This window comes from Bison bison, unplaced genomic scaffold, assembly GCF_000754665.1.
Source record: "Bison bison bison isolate TAMUID 2011002044 unplaced genomic scaffold, Bison_UMD1.0 scf7180017864115, whole genome shotgun sequence".
Lineage (NCBI taxonomy): Eukaryota > Metazoa > Chordata > Mammalia > Artiodactyla > Bovidae > Bison > Bison bison.
Genome location: NW_011494687.1, coordinates 168,055 through 183,382, shown reverse-complemented (window position 1 = coordinate 183,382; position 15,328 = coordinate 168,055). Strand labels below are relative to the sequence as shown.

At 37.7% G+C, this 15,328-nt stretch overlaps 1 pseudogene; it reads right to left on the bottom strand.

Annotated features, from left to right (window-relative positions):
• Positions 1–7,006: 7,006 nt before the first annotated feature.
• LOC104988141 lies at positions 7,007–14,679 on the bottom strand (annotated as a pseudogene).
• Between the last annotated feature and the right edge of the window lie 649 nt (positions 14,680–15,328).

Sequence of the window (15,328 nt, the reverse complement as noted above, 5' to 3'; positions counted from 1 at the left end):
TTTTTTTTGGTTTCCCTGATTTCCACTCACCCCTTAGGAAGTTTGCCACTTCTAATGTGTGTGTGTTTTAATCTTCCAAGGGTACTCAGTCCATTCTAGCCGATTCCTCAGTCTCTATATTACTTCAGGGAACACTTACCATCAGTGCTGTAGGAGGAAATAAATTCACCTAGGGTTTTATAAACTGGTAACCATATTTATGTTACTCACTTCAGGCATATTTATGTTTTTAATTGAAGAATAAACTTGTCATGAGGAAATTCCTGGGATAAGAATTGGGTTTTAATGGAGATACCAGTGTAGAGAATCTCCTTTTCATTTTATTCAATTTAATTCACAAACTTCATCAAGGAAGGTAATATTTATAAGGCAGGTACTAAATGTCAATAATTATGTTAAACATTTAGAGCATATCATTTAATTCTCAAAGCAGCCCTCCGAAGCTGGTTGTAATTTAATCCTCATTTTACAATTGAGTAAATCATGGTCCAGAAATATTTAGAATTGTGCCCAAGGTCAATGACTTAGGATGCGGTAAAGCAGGAATATTAACCATCTGTCTATATGACCCAGCTCATAACCACTATAAAACACTGCCTTCTCAACTCTTTATTTGACTGATTTATTTCTTCTCTTCATCTTTTGAGAGACAGAAAATGACCAACATCTTCTCTGTGATGCTGTCAAATAAGTTTCAGGGAATGAAATAAATCAATGCCCAGGGTGTATTTATTTCTGAGTTACAGGTTATAGAAGAATGATAGTTAGTCTTCAACAGTAATAATTCATTACATTTGTAGGGTTTTCCTGGTGGCTCGGACAGTAAAAGAATCTGCTTGCCATGCAGGAGATGCTGGTTCAATTCCTGGGTCAGGAAGATCCCTGGGTCAAGAAGATACCCTGGAAAAGGAAATGGCAACCCACTCCAGTATTCTTGCCTTGGAAATCCCATGGACAAAGGAGCCTGATGGGCTACACAGTCCATGGGGTTGCAAAGAATCAGACAGAGTGAGCAACTAATGCACACGTTTGTAGCAAACAGAATGTTTCCCATTTGCAGTCACTGTCTCTAGGGCCTCTGGTTTCTCTCATCACTGGGATGGAACAAGATCTTCCCAGGAGAGCTCAATTAGTTTAGAACATGAATATTTTCTCTTGGATGTTTCCACCTATTTCCCATAATGATCTTCAGGCGTTTCCCCTGAGACTAGGGATATGTGGCTTTTCCCTTCCCACTGGGGGTGCAGCGTCCATTTCCAATATATGCTCAGATCTCACTTCAGAGTCCACTGTCTTGCACTGATGGACAGGGGTCTGATTTGGGTGTGTAATAACTGGTTGGTCAATTAACTGCTTATTTCTCAGGTACTGTGGAACCACTCAGGGAGTGACCACACCCGACCAGATGTGAAAGTTGAGTAGCATTCCTGTTATCCTTCCTTGTCTTCTGATCTAGATTCCCAGTGCCCATATATGGTGTCCACCAAGCTCTCCTCAACCTGGGTAAGCCCCGTGAACTCACAATATTCTAACTTCTCTCCTTGCAAATATCTGTTATTACCTAGTCTCACCTGAAACATATTGGGTAAACTCATGCAGAATAACATACAAAAGTTCATTGATGTATTGTGGCATCTTATTAATAGCCCCTGTGCAGACGGTGATTGCAGCCATGATATTAAAAGACACTTGCTTACTCCTTGGAAGGAAAGTTATGACCAATCTAGATAGCATATTGAAAAGCAGAGATATTACTTTTCCAACAAAGGTCTGTCTAGTCAAGGCTATGGTTTTTCCAGTGGTCATGTATGGATGTGAGAGTTGGGCTGTGAAGAAAGCTGAGCAGTGAAGAATTGATGCTTTTGAACTGTGGTGTTGGAGAAGACTCTTGCGAGTCTCTTGGACTGCAAGGATATCCAACCAGTCCATCCTAAAGGAGACCAGTCCTGGGTGTTCATTGAAAGGACTGATGCTGAGGCTGAAACTCCAATACTTTGGCCACCTCATGCAATGAGTTGACTCATTGGAAAAAGACTCTGATGCTGGGAGGGATTGCGGGCAGGAGGAGAAGGGGACGACAGAGAATGAGATGGCTGGATGGCATCACTGACTGGATGCACATGAGTTTGGGTGAACTCCGGGAGCTGGTGATGGACAGGGAGGCCTGGCGTGCTGTGATTCATGGGATCACAAAGAGTCGGACACGACTGAGCGACTGAACTGGACTGAACTGAACTGAACTGGAGGAGGAAATTACAACCTATTCCAGAATTCTTTTCTGGAGAGTTCCTTGGACAGAGGAGCTTGGCAGGCTACAGTCCAGGGGGTGACAAAGAGTCAGATACGACTGAGTGACTAACACACACTTATTAATAGCACAATGTTTTACCCTCTCAAGTATATTTTGTGGTACTGCTCATTAAATACAGGGAATTATCTCTAATGGTAGATATTCAAGCTTTTGAGCAAAATAGATACATTAGGGAGACATTTTTGCTGGATTAAGAGAAAAGGAAGTCTTAGGGTTTCACACATGGGAGACTATATTCTTCCCCTAAAATTTTACTGTCCTAGCATTCAAGTTTTTCCAGAGGACACCTTCTAAAGTCTTATCAGAATTCAAATGTCACTTGTCAGAGAATAGAATAACATTGGATATAACTATTGATTTCTATTGTGAAACACTGTTCTTAATTCTTCTGGACCTGGGTTTTGAAACACCTAGGCCAAAGCTTTCTGTCTTGTAACTTTGAACCAAGTAAATCATACTCACCTTTCAGGTAGCTGCTCATGGCTTCTGTGCAATTTAACCACAAATATCCTTAGGGAGACTCAGAGCTGAGAAGACTTTGTTAGCTGATGGTGTGTCCTACAATATGTTTCACGCACTCACACACTTGCACTCACTGGCAAGTGTGTGAGTGAGCAGAGATCTCTTAGGGTCCCATTGCCCACAGTTTCCCAGGGATTTTTCTCAGATGTCCTTTTATCTTCTATAGTCTTATAAGGATACCAAATGAAGGATATTTTCTGACTTAATTCTAGGAAAAATGCTCATATGTTCTGTATAGTTAAAAGAATTAAAGATTCTTGTCATTGGTGAGAAGCTCTTTTTGCTTTGGGCAAACTGATATCTTGACCTCTGCATAGAAAGAGAGCACTCTCTGCAAATTACATATTAACAAGAATGGTATAAGTTATATCTGGTCCTCAACAGGTTAGCAGGGATCATTTGAAACAATACAAGGCCTTGGGATCATAGGTTCAAAAGTCACTAATTAACCTATAGTGTAATTAACTTTGGGTGGAAAAAATACTGTTCCCAATTGGGACTGTGTCCTTGGAGAAAGGAAGATGCAACAATAGAATCAGAAATAGGTCAGGTGCAAAACAGTAAGTGTTTGTTGTTGATGAATCATAAGTGTGGTTTCTTTTCACCATTTTTTTCATTGTTTAAGGAATTCTGCTGAGTTCAGGGAAGAAGCTCTCAGGAATGCAAAGTTGCTGCTCTTGGTGAAACCACACCTTCTTCTATTGTGGGAGAATTAGCTCTTCCCTTGATTTTGGGCACCTATTCATCTCATGTGTGTTTTGCCCAATTACACTACTATTATTATAAGTACTTAGGAGATTGCACACTCATAATTTAAAGTAAAACAATATACCTCACTATCAGATGGTTTTTTTTTTGTAAGTAACATGGGTAGGAAAGAGCAAAACTAATGATTTCAGGTCTACTTCACAATTCACTTCCATTCATAACTCACTAAGAATTATCAAGAATGAATTTTGAATTTTATCAATTTAAAAAATATCTAGTAAATTAGACCCAATGGACATGAATTTGAACAAGCTCTGGGAGATGGTGAAGGACAGGGGAGCCTGCCATCCTGCCGTCCATGGGGTCAAAAATAGTTGGACATGACTTAGCAACTGAACAACAACAAAATTCAGTCAGTTCAGTCTCTCAGTTGTGTCTGACTCTTTGGGACCCCATGGACTGCAGCACGCCAGGCTTCCCTATCCATCACCAACTCCCAGAGCCTGCTCAAACTCATGTCCATTGAGTTGGTGATGCCATCCAACCATCTCATCCTCTGTCATCCCCTTCTCCTCCTGCCTTCAATCTTGCCCAGCATCAGGGTCTTTTCCATTGAGTCAGTTCTTTGCATCAGGTGGCCAAAGTATTGGAGCTTTAGCTTCAGCCTCAGTCCTTCCAATGAATATTCAGGATTGATTTCCTTTAGGGTTGACTGGTTGGATCTCCTTGCAGTCCAGGGGACTCTCAAGAATCTTCTCCAACATCATAGTTCAAAAGCATCAGTTCTTTGGTGCTCAGCCTTCTTTATGGTCCAACTCTCATATCCATACATGACAACTGGAAAAACCAAAACTATTGATTAGTTTCCTTAAATTTTATAGTACCATTTAGGCTTTTTATTTTTTTAGGTCATTTTAAAAAGAAGTAGTTCATTTTACTAAGATTTACATTTACTGATATAATATTTTTTTTTTTGAAATCTGTATAAGTTATTTATTTTAGTATCTGCTTCATAGCATGAAATATTATTAACAACTTTAGCAGAAGCTTCTCTACAATAACAACTAATATTTATGTATTGTAACTCAATGTTGAATCTTTAAGGTACTTTTCTTTTATTTATTTATTTATTTTTAAAATTTTATTTTATTTTTAAACTTTACATAATTGTATTAGTTTTGCCAAATATCAAAATGAATCCGCCACAGGCATACATGTGCTCCCCATCCTGAACCCTCCCCCTCCTCCCATATAATATTTTTATGGCATTTTTATCTTTGCTATCTAAGTTGTAGCTATCAAAGTCTCTCCACTTTTAATATTATCTATATTCTCCTTATTATTTGTTTATCAATTTTACCAGAACATGAAAACCTTATTAGTTCTGTTTTTGGGAGAGCACTTTATTAATTTCCCTCATGCTATATGTTTATTTTTCATTTCATTAATTTCTGATCCTGTCTTTATATCTTATCTTTATATTTTCATATATTTACTTAGAGTTTTAAAAAATTCCATTAGAGTTGAAAGTTTAATTTCGGTCATCTTTTCCAAATATGTGCATTTAAGTTTAAAAATACCCCTCAAATCTGGCTGCTGATACAGGATCTCCAGTGACATTTAAATTTCAAATAAACAGAAAGATTTCTTTAAAAAAATGCCTCAAGTTAACACTTTCAGAGCATGATACATGCTTAAATGTGTCATATTGGTATTCAGTGTTATGATAGATACATTCAATATAAACTTACATTTTAAATTGTATGAATTGTGAATGAACTTGCATGAATGATGAATATGAATTAAATACAGATGTGAATAAAATGTAAATATAAGATTTTAATATTAATGAAATATAAATGTATTTTATATAGTATATATAAGTTCATTTTTGATGGAATATATTGTATAAGTTGTATTTGTATATAGTACTTTTATATATTTACATGATGAATACTCATATTCATTATATGAGTTTTTAAAGCTTTGTAACAGCAGAATGTATAAAAAGATATTCAGTTAAAGCTCATTTTCATCACCTTATCCTTATATGCTTGGTTACCTATGCATATATTTTCACTATTTTTCCATTGTTTTAATGAATTTTTAGGCATATGTATAATTAGATGATAAGTTTTCATCTTTTTCGAAACAGAAATGATGTATGCACTGTTTTGCATCTTTCTTACTTTAAATATATAGCATAATGGAAAATTTTCTATGTCAATACACAAAAAGCTAACTTTATTTTTTAAATAGATGTAAGGTAGTCTACAGAATGGAACTTCTGTTGAATAGATCAGTCTTCTATTGAAAAACATTGCACTTAATGCCTTTTGCTATTGCAAGCAATGCTGAAAAGAATGACTTTAAATGAATATTACTTCACAGATTTATTCACATACCACAAATTGGGAGAAAATATTTGATTTTCAGATATCAAATATTTGATAAAGGACTTGGATCAAAACATACAAAGAGTTCTTACAACTCAGTAAGAAGACAAACAACCTGGAGCTTCCTTATCACTCCAGTGGTTAAAACTTCAGGTTTCTCATGCAGGGGGTATGGGTTCAATATCTGGTGGGGGAACTAAGAACCATGCATGCCATGTGGTGCAATCAAAAATTAAAAAAATAAAAGACAAGCAACCCAATTAAAAATGGGCGAATTATTTGAATAGAAATTTCACCAAAGAAGATATACAAACAGATGATAAACACAGGAAAAGATGCTCAATATCATTCATCATTAGGGAAATACCAATTAAACCCATAATCAGGTGCCATCACACACTCATGAGAATGGCCATAATAAAAAAAGAGTCACAATTCAAGTGTTGGTGAATATGTCATGAAACTGGACCCTTTACACATTGCTGGTGGGACTAACATGGTACAGATTTAGAAAACAGCTCTATAGGTACCATACAACTCAACAACTCCATTGTAGGTAGAGAGAATGAAAACATATGTCTCACAATGACATGGAACGACCCAAATGTTCAACTGGTGAAGGAAAAAATGAATGTAATATATCCATGTGATGGAATACTATTTGCTATAAAATGGAGTAAGCTTCTAATAACTGCTACAACATGAATGAGCCTCAAAAACATTATGCCAAATAAAAGAAGTTAAACACAAATACATATATGTTTCCATTTGTATGAAATGTCCAGAAAAAGCAAATTTATAGAGAAGGAAAAGAGATCAGTGTTCATACTGGAGGTGAGGGGATGAAAGTGGTGACTGACTGCCGATGGTCATCAGAAAAATATTTGGGGTGATGGAAATGTTCTAAAATGGATTATAGTGGTGATTGGACAGCTCTATTAACTTACTTGAGTGTATTCAATGGTACAATGAAAACTTGTGAATTTTATAATAGTTAAATTACATCTCAATAAAACTGTTAAAATTATAGGAAGTTGTTTTACACTTTGATCTTTTAAGTTCACTAATCTTAGTTCTTTGAAATAGATGCAACCCTTTTGATCATATCTTTGAGAGCTTGTACCACTTGCTTGTTCCTCAGAGTATAAATGAAAGGATTCATTACAGGGGCAATTGAAGTTGTTAGCACTGACACCACCTTATTCATAGCAACCGCTTCTTTTGCATGTGGTTTGATGTAGATGAAAATGCAGCTTCCATAAGTGATAGAAACCACAATTATATGGGAAGAACATGTAGAAAAAGCCTTTTACCTTTGCTGGGCAGAAGGGAATCTGACAATGGTCCTGATGATGTATGTATAGGACATGATTACACGCACGAAGGTGAAAATGAGTCTCAACACAGTCAGGACCAAGAAGAATCACTCTAGGAACTCTGTGTCTGAGCAAGTAATCCTCAGGATGTGAGCAGCATCACAGCCAAAGTGATATTAGAGTTACAAAACTCAAGCTCGAAGCCCATGCCAAATGGTGGGATGATGATGATTAGAGCAATCATGTAACAGCCAATGAGGAACTTGATGCAGACCATATTGTTCATGATGGTCGTGTAATGCAGGGGTTTGCAGATAGCCACATAGCGGTCATAGGACATGGCTGTCAGGAGGAAAAACCCAGGACAATAAGAAAAAATAATTGAGTGGCACAAAGATTATAGGTAACTGTATTGTCCCCAGAGGCAAGTGTATACAGGTATCTGGGAATACAGACAGTGGTAAAAGAGACTTCTAGAATGAAGAAATTCTGAAGAAAGAAATACATAGGTATTTTAAGGCAAGAATCTGTAAAGGTGAGGGTGATGATTGTCAGGATCCCAATCACACTCAGCAGATAGATGATGAACAAAAAGATAAAAAGCAAAATCTGTAAATCTGGGTCATCTGTCAGTTGCACCAGGATGAATGTTGTTAACACTGTAATTTTTCATCACTGACCTCTGACTTCTGCACCTTCTGTTGGTTAAAATAAGGTAGATATTGGATATGAGTAGGGTTCAAATGGCTTAGAAATGTGTGTACAGTAAGAATGCTAGGCAAGACAATATAATTTTATTTGATAATGTGATTGCATTGGTGACTCATGCTCGTCCAAGATTCATACAATAGTGTGGCCAAAAGCTGGTATTAAACATTCTTATCATTATACTTATAAGTCTGTGATACAAGGACTCCCAGATTACAGCCATCTAGAGAATGAACCTCTTTCAGATGGCATCAGATCAGATCAGATCAGATCAGTCGCTCAGTTGTTTCCGACTCTTTGTGACCCCATGAATTGCAGCACGCCAGGCCTCCCTGTCCATCACCAACTCCCGGAGTTCACCCAAACTCATGTCCACTGAGTTGGTGATGCCATCCAGCCATCTCATCCTCTGTCGTCCCCTTCTCCTCCTGCCCCCAATCCCTCCCAGCATCAGAGTCTTTTCCAATGAGTCAACTCTTCGCATGAGGTGGCCAAAGTAGTGGAGTTTCAGCTTTAGCATCTCATGTAGAAAAGGAAAAAATAAAGGCAAAAGCATTATTTATCATGAATCATATAAAGACACCAGAGAGGCAGCACAACACATTGGCTTGGGACATGGACTCTGGAGCCTGATTTTCTGGGCTCAAATTATCATTATTTAGCACAAGACTTTAGGCAAACTATTAATCTCTGTGTATCATTTTCTTTATATGGAAGAATTATTCCATGGAGAATAACTGAATTTATTGCATAGTGTTGTTAAATGAATAAATGAGTCAATATATTTAAACCACTTAGAAAATTATCTGAAATATAATGAATACCATATATGATTATGTTATTATTATTCTATACAAGACTTCAGAATGAATGCCAATAATCCTTCTGGTCATAAATACTGTGTATCTTCTTTCAGTGGAATGTAAACAGAGTTGACTATAATGAAAGGTGGGATGTTCCTAAAGCTTTTTCTATCACTCTCTGTCTTTTCTGAATTCCATAGCCAAACATGCTCATTTAACAATTGCAAAGAAAAAAAGATTGCTTTTCTACTCTCTTTACTTTCAAAACTAGAAAAAATAAAATGAGGCGTCTTCTACATATTAACCAGAATGCTCTTTTAAGCTGATACATTGAACTATGTCATTTCCTGGTTTCAGTTCCTTCAGTGGTTTCCTTCTGAACTTGAAACTAAAGCGAAATTCTCACTTTCGCCTGAAAATTCCCATGTGACCTGGCTCCCTTATCTCTCTCCAACCTCAGTTTTTCTACTCTTTCTCTCACTCGGCAGGTCTCATTTAGCGTGCCCTTTTTTAGTTCGTCCAGCTTCAGAGAGGAGGTCCTATGCTCTCCTAAACAAACCTGTGAACTTGGGGTTTTCAGAACATCACTGTTTACCTTATGGCACACCTTTGCTATTTGCAATTATGTATTTTTCTTTTAAACTTCTCTTTATTTTCTTACCCCACTGCAAGACACACAAGAACACAGATGATGTTTGTTTTGCTCACTATTCCAGTGGATTGCCTTGCAACACGTCTGGCACTCAGGAAGAGTTAAATAAATATTTTTCAAGTCAATAAGAAGGACCAAGCATTTTATATATGGAAATAAGTTGGCTGATTTCCCTTTTTTTAAAATTTTTTAAAAAATTTTATTTTATTTAACTTTACAATATTGTATTGGTTTTGCCATGTATAAAAATGAATCTGCCACAGGTATACATGTGTTCCCCATCCTGAACCCTCCTCCCTCCTCCCTCCCCATACCATCGCTCTGGGTCATCCCAGTGCACCAGCCCCAAGCATCCAGTATTGTGCATCGAACCTGATTTCCTTTTAACTGAAACATCATTCATCTATTTCCATATAGTCTTACTTACCTCCCACAATGTCTTGAAACTTATTGAAGCTATTTTTGGCATCAAGGGTAAAGAGATTACTTTTACCTGAGTCCCTTCAACTGATGTGGGTGCATGCTTGCTCAGTCGCTAAGTCTTGTCTGACTCTTTGTGACCCCATGGATTGTAGCCCGCCAGGTTCCTCTGTCCATGGGATTTGTCAGGCAAGAATACTGGAGTGGGTTGCCATTTCCTCCCCCAAGGGATCTCCTCAACCCAGGGATTGAACCTCTCCCATGGCTCCTGCATTGGCAGGCAGATTCTTTACCATTGAGCCACCTGGGAAGCCCCTCTTCTCAACTGACGCCAGGTGTCTTTGCCTTGGCCCAAGAGTAAATCAGACAAAAATTTTTATATTATTAAGATCAATGTGCAGAAATGTTTTGTGGAAATGAGCTGCTATAGGACTGAATTCTGTTCAAGCCCTTGAGTCTACCCCCATTCCCAGTTCTTCTCTAGGTGGTTGGTTGAGACTTCAGGAAAGGTAATTCCTGAATCGGCAGAGTTCAGTTACCTGGGTCATTTTGTAAATGGTGATGGTGAAGGACTGGGGTATTGGAATCAGTCAGATTATGGTAATGGTCTGGGTAATGAACCAAATAATGGATCTGCCGCCCTCTGCTTTCTTTATTTCATCACCCAAAAAGTGCAAATATTAATATCATGTGCCTCATTGAATTATGGTGAGAATTAAGTAAGATTAAACCCAAGGTTCTTAGCATAGTTTTAGGGACATTATTAATACTAAATAAAGGCTGATATTGTCAACCATTTTGTTCAGTCCTGTAATTTTGATGTTGAGAACAAATTGTTGGAAGTATATGTATGACTGTCTCATAATTGTAAAGAAAATAAATTTGTCTCCTGAATTTTAATTATATATTTTATTTTCTATAAAAGTGTGAGGAAAAAAATTTTAGGAATCTGTTTTGTGATATTCAGATTTTCTAACTCTAAAGTGTTCTCTAGCTTCCAACAATTACTAGTTCACCTATTTCGGTTTCTTGGTCTCTAAAATTCTCTGGAAAACTTAAGAAGTGAATTACTTATTATGTGAAAGGTTAACCACTTAGTGAGGGTGTCTTCTCTTTCAGAAAGCTTCTTTCTAATAGCTTTCTTGTTGTAAAGTCAGAACATGGTTCAATATTAAATTTTCAAAAGCTACATTAAGTTTTTAAAAAACTCAAAATATTTTGAACTATTGATTCTAGAGATATTTTGTTTTAATTGGAAAGTATATTTCTGATAATTAATTTCAAACATAGAAAAGATGCTTCTGGATAAGGAAGTCCATTTTTCTTCCTTCAAATTAACTTCCAAATTTTATTAGGCTAACAGCTAACATTTCGTAAACTAGGTGCCAGATGCAGTGTTAAACACATTACATAGTTTATCTCAACATATCAGACCACCTGACCTGCCTCTTGAGAAACCTGTATGCAGGTCAGGGAGCAACAGTTAGAACTGGACATGGAACAACAGAATGGTTCCAAATAGGAAAAGGAGTATGTTAAGGCTGTATATTGTCACCCTGCTTATTTAACTTTTATGCAGAGTATGTCATGAGAAATGCTGGGCTGGAGGAAGCACAAGCTGGAATCAAGGTTGCTGAGAGAAATATAAAAAACCTCAGATATGCAGATGACACCACCCTTATGGCAGAAAGTGAAGAAGAGTCTCTTGATGAAAGTGAAAGAGGAGAGTGAAAAAGTTGGTTTAAAGCTCAACATTCAAAAAACTAAGACCATGGCATCCGGTCCCATCACTTCATGGCAAATAGATGGGGAAACAGTAAAAACAGTGTCAGACGTTATTTTTTTGGGCTCCAAAATCACTGCAGATGCTGACTGCAGCCATAAATTAAAAGACACTTACTCCTTGGAAGAAAAGTTATGACCAACCTAGACAGCATATTAAAAAGCAGAGACATTACTTTGCCAACAAAGGTCTGTCTAGTCAAGGCTATGGTTTTTCCAGTGGTTATGTATGGATGTGAAAATTGGACTACAAAGAAAGCTGAGCGCTGAAAAATTGATGCTTTTGAACTGTGGTGTTGGGGAAGACTCTTCAGAGTCCCTTGGACTGCAAGGATATCCAACCAGCCCATCCTAAAGGAGATTAGTCCTGGGTGTTCATTGGTAAGACTGATATTGAAGCTGAAACTCCAATACTTTGGCCACCTGATGTGGAGAGCTGACTCATTGGAAAAGACCCTGATGCTGGGAAAGATTGAGGGCAGGAGGAGAAGGGGACGACAGAGGATAAGATGGTTGTATGACATCACCAACTCAATGGACATGGGTTTGGGTGGACTCCGGGAGTTGGTGATGGACAGGGAGGCCTGGCGTGCTGTGGTTCATGGGGTCACAAAGAATCGGACATGACTGAGTGACTGAACTGAACTGAATGTAGCAACTCTCTGCGGGCTGTAGTATTGTAATTCACACTTTGAAGATGAGGAGTAAGTATTGTTGTTTAGTTGCTAAGTTGTATCCGACTCTTTGTGACCCCATGAACTGTAGTCTGCCAGGCTCCTCTGTCCATGGAATTTACCAGGCAACAATATTGGAGTGGGTTACCATTTCTTTCTCCAAGGGATCTTCCCATCCCAGGGATTGACCTGTGTCTCTTGCGTTGGCAGGTGGATTCTTTACTGGTGAGCCTTGAATGAAGCTCCTCATAAGTATTAGGGAACCTAAATTATCCATCTAGATTACCATCCATCAAAGGTATGGTAAAGTGGGGATATGAAGACAAATAATTTGATTCCAGAGATTCAGTTCTTAAACATTTAAGAATACTGCCATTGAAACTTCCTGCCACTTTACCTGTGTATAGCTTTTCATTATTGGGCAGATGGGAGGACATGGATAACTGACTTCTCCATGTTCTCATTTCCCCTGTTTTTTTAAGTCGAGAATCAATCTTTTATATGATGCCACTTCTGCCTATTTGACCAAAGTAAATGTCAGTTAACTAATTGAATCTGAATTGGGACCAGTAGTAGGCAGACAACTGCTCTTTAAAACCTATGATTAATCACACTCTAGCTATTCAAATGTTTCCCATCTGTATTCTGTCTCCAGAGCTCCTGATTTTTCCCTTTTAGAACAGGATCCTCCCAGTAAACACCAACTAGTTTTTTTGCAAGAATGGTGTTCACTTGGTTGTTGTAAAATATTTCCCACAAAGAGCCTTGAGGTGGGTTTCCCCTGAGTCTAAGGAAACATAGCTTTGCCCTCCACAGTGAGGGAATGGACTGTGTCCAATTGCAGAGTTTTCAGATGCACCTGATTTTCAGATGGCATTATGGGGACATGAAATGGCTTTTGTTAGCTGCTAGCCGCTGCCATTCTAGGTAATACAGTCACTCAGGGACTGATCATATGCAAGGTCAAATCTCTGACCCCCAACTGTCTTTCCATCTTATCTACCTGGTTCTATCTCTTATTTTTGATTCTGGCTTCAGGTAGCCTCATATGATACCTTGCCCTGGACTATTCTTTGGTCCCTGAAAACTTCCTTATTTTTTCCCTGTCAGTAGCTACTTTTCTGATATCTCAATTTCATCTGGGAAATAAATTAATAAACTCCTGTGCAGTAGCATAGAAATGTCCTAACTTAATATATTCATTGACCAATAGCCTAATGTGTTTACATACATGGGGACAAATGTGTTATAAAATATAAAGCTCATTAAAGAAGATTATATTCTCAGCTTGGAGATTTAGATAGTGCATCAGATTGAGAGGAAAGGGCTTTCTTGGAACTTTTCCTATTGACTGTATCCTCTATAAATCATCAGTCTCTGTTCTTAACCCTTCTCCCTCTCATGAACATTATTCAAAGATCTTGTGCAAAATCATGTCACATGTCATAGGACAAGGCAATATCTCAGAACTATCTGTTGATTCTTTTTCTGAAATATTGTCAATGTTATTTAGTACCTAAATTTGAGCCCAGTAGTTTCGAGTGGTGAATATCTGTCAAAATCAACAAACTTACAGAACAAATTTTATTATACTTCACAGTTGTAAAGTTTAATTATTCAAAAACAAATATGTCAACAGAGGAGAGCAATGATACAGGATGAAGGAAACAGGATGTTGTGAAATAAGTTGAAGGAAACTTCATTTAAAATTGAGGCAGAAGGCCAGAAGGAAGAACCTTCACATACTACAACTTGACATCAATCACAGACCCTGACAGGAAGGATTTTCCTTGCCCAGCAACAAGCCCAGCCAATGGAAACTACTGCACTATACTTATTTACTTATTACTTATTTATTTATTGAACTCCTTTCCTTACCAAGAACAGACTTGTGGTTGCTGAAGGGCAGTGGGTAAGGGAGGGAAGGAATGGGAATTTGGGGTTAGCAGAGGCAAACTATTATATATAGGGTAGATAAACAATGGACTTATGGATAAATGGATAAAAAATGGACCAACTCTACAGCACACAGAACTATACTAAATATCATTTGACAAATCATAATGGAAAAGAATATGTAAAAGAATATACACGTGTATAATAGAGTCACTTTGCTGTACAGAAGAAACTACACAACATTGTAAATCAACTATACTTCAATAAAATTAAAAAAATAAACTCACTTTCCTTACAAGGACTTTCATATGAAACAACCCCTTCCAACTTCCACTTTTTTCTCTACAAAGTAATGTTTCTCTTATTTGCTTGTTAGACTTGCCTATAATTTTTGCTATAGCAGCTTGTCCCAAATTATAGTCTTCTGCTAAACTCATTACGCTGATAAAAATATCAGCTTGATTATACTCACCTCTTTGATGGTCCTTCATGGCTTCTGAGTGCACTTTAATCACAAAAGTCCTTGGTGTGCCTCAAAGCTAGACAAGAATGGATGACTGAAGGCAAGAAAGTGTAGACTTCACCACATTATTTGTGTGCACCTCACATTAGTATTTCACAAAAATTCTATGAGAATGTTCTCCTCAGTAGCCAATGCCTATTAATTTCCAGTCACCTCTTCTTTTAGGAAATTTTAAAGAAACACATTTCAGTTTTATGGTTCCACTCTATCAGTAGGAAAAAATGTTCATGTATTCTGAAAAGACCCTGATGCTGGGAAAGATTGAGGGCAGAAGGAGAAGGGGACGACAGAGGATGATGGTCAGATGGCATCACCGACTCAATGCATATGAGTTTGGGTGAACTCCAGGAGTTGGTGATGGACAGGGAAGCCTGGTGTGCCTCCCTGTTCATGGGGTTGCAGAGTCAGACATGACCGAGTGACTGAACTGAACTGAACTGAATTATGGTTAACTGAGAAGATGGAAAGACTGTGGAAACTGATTGCAACTCTCTCCAGTTTGAGAAATTGAGACTTTGGCCTTTTCAAACAGGGGGACAGGTTTCCTCCTAAAATTTACATTTACAAGAACAGGATTAGTTATATCTGCTGAGTCCACCATAGATGTGAAGGGAACA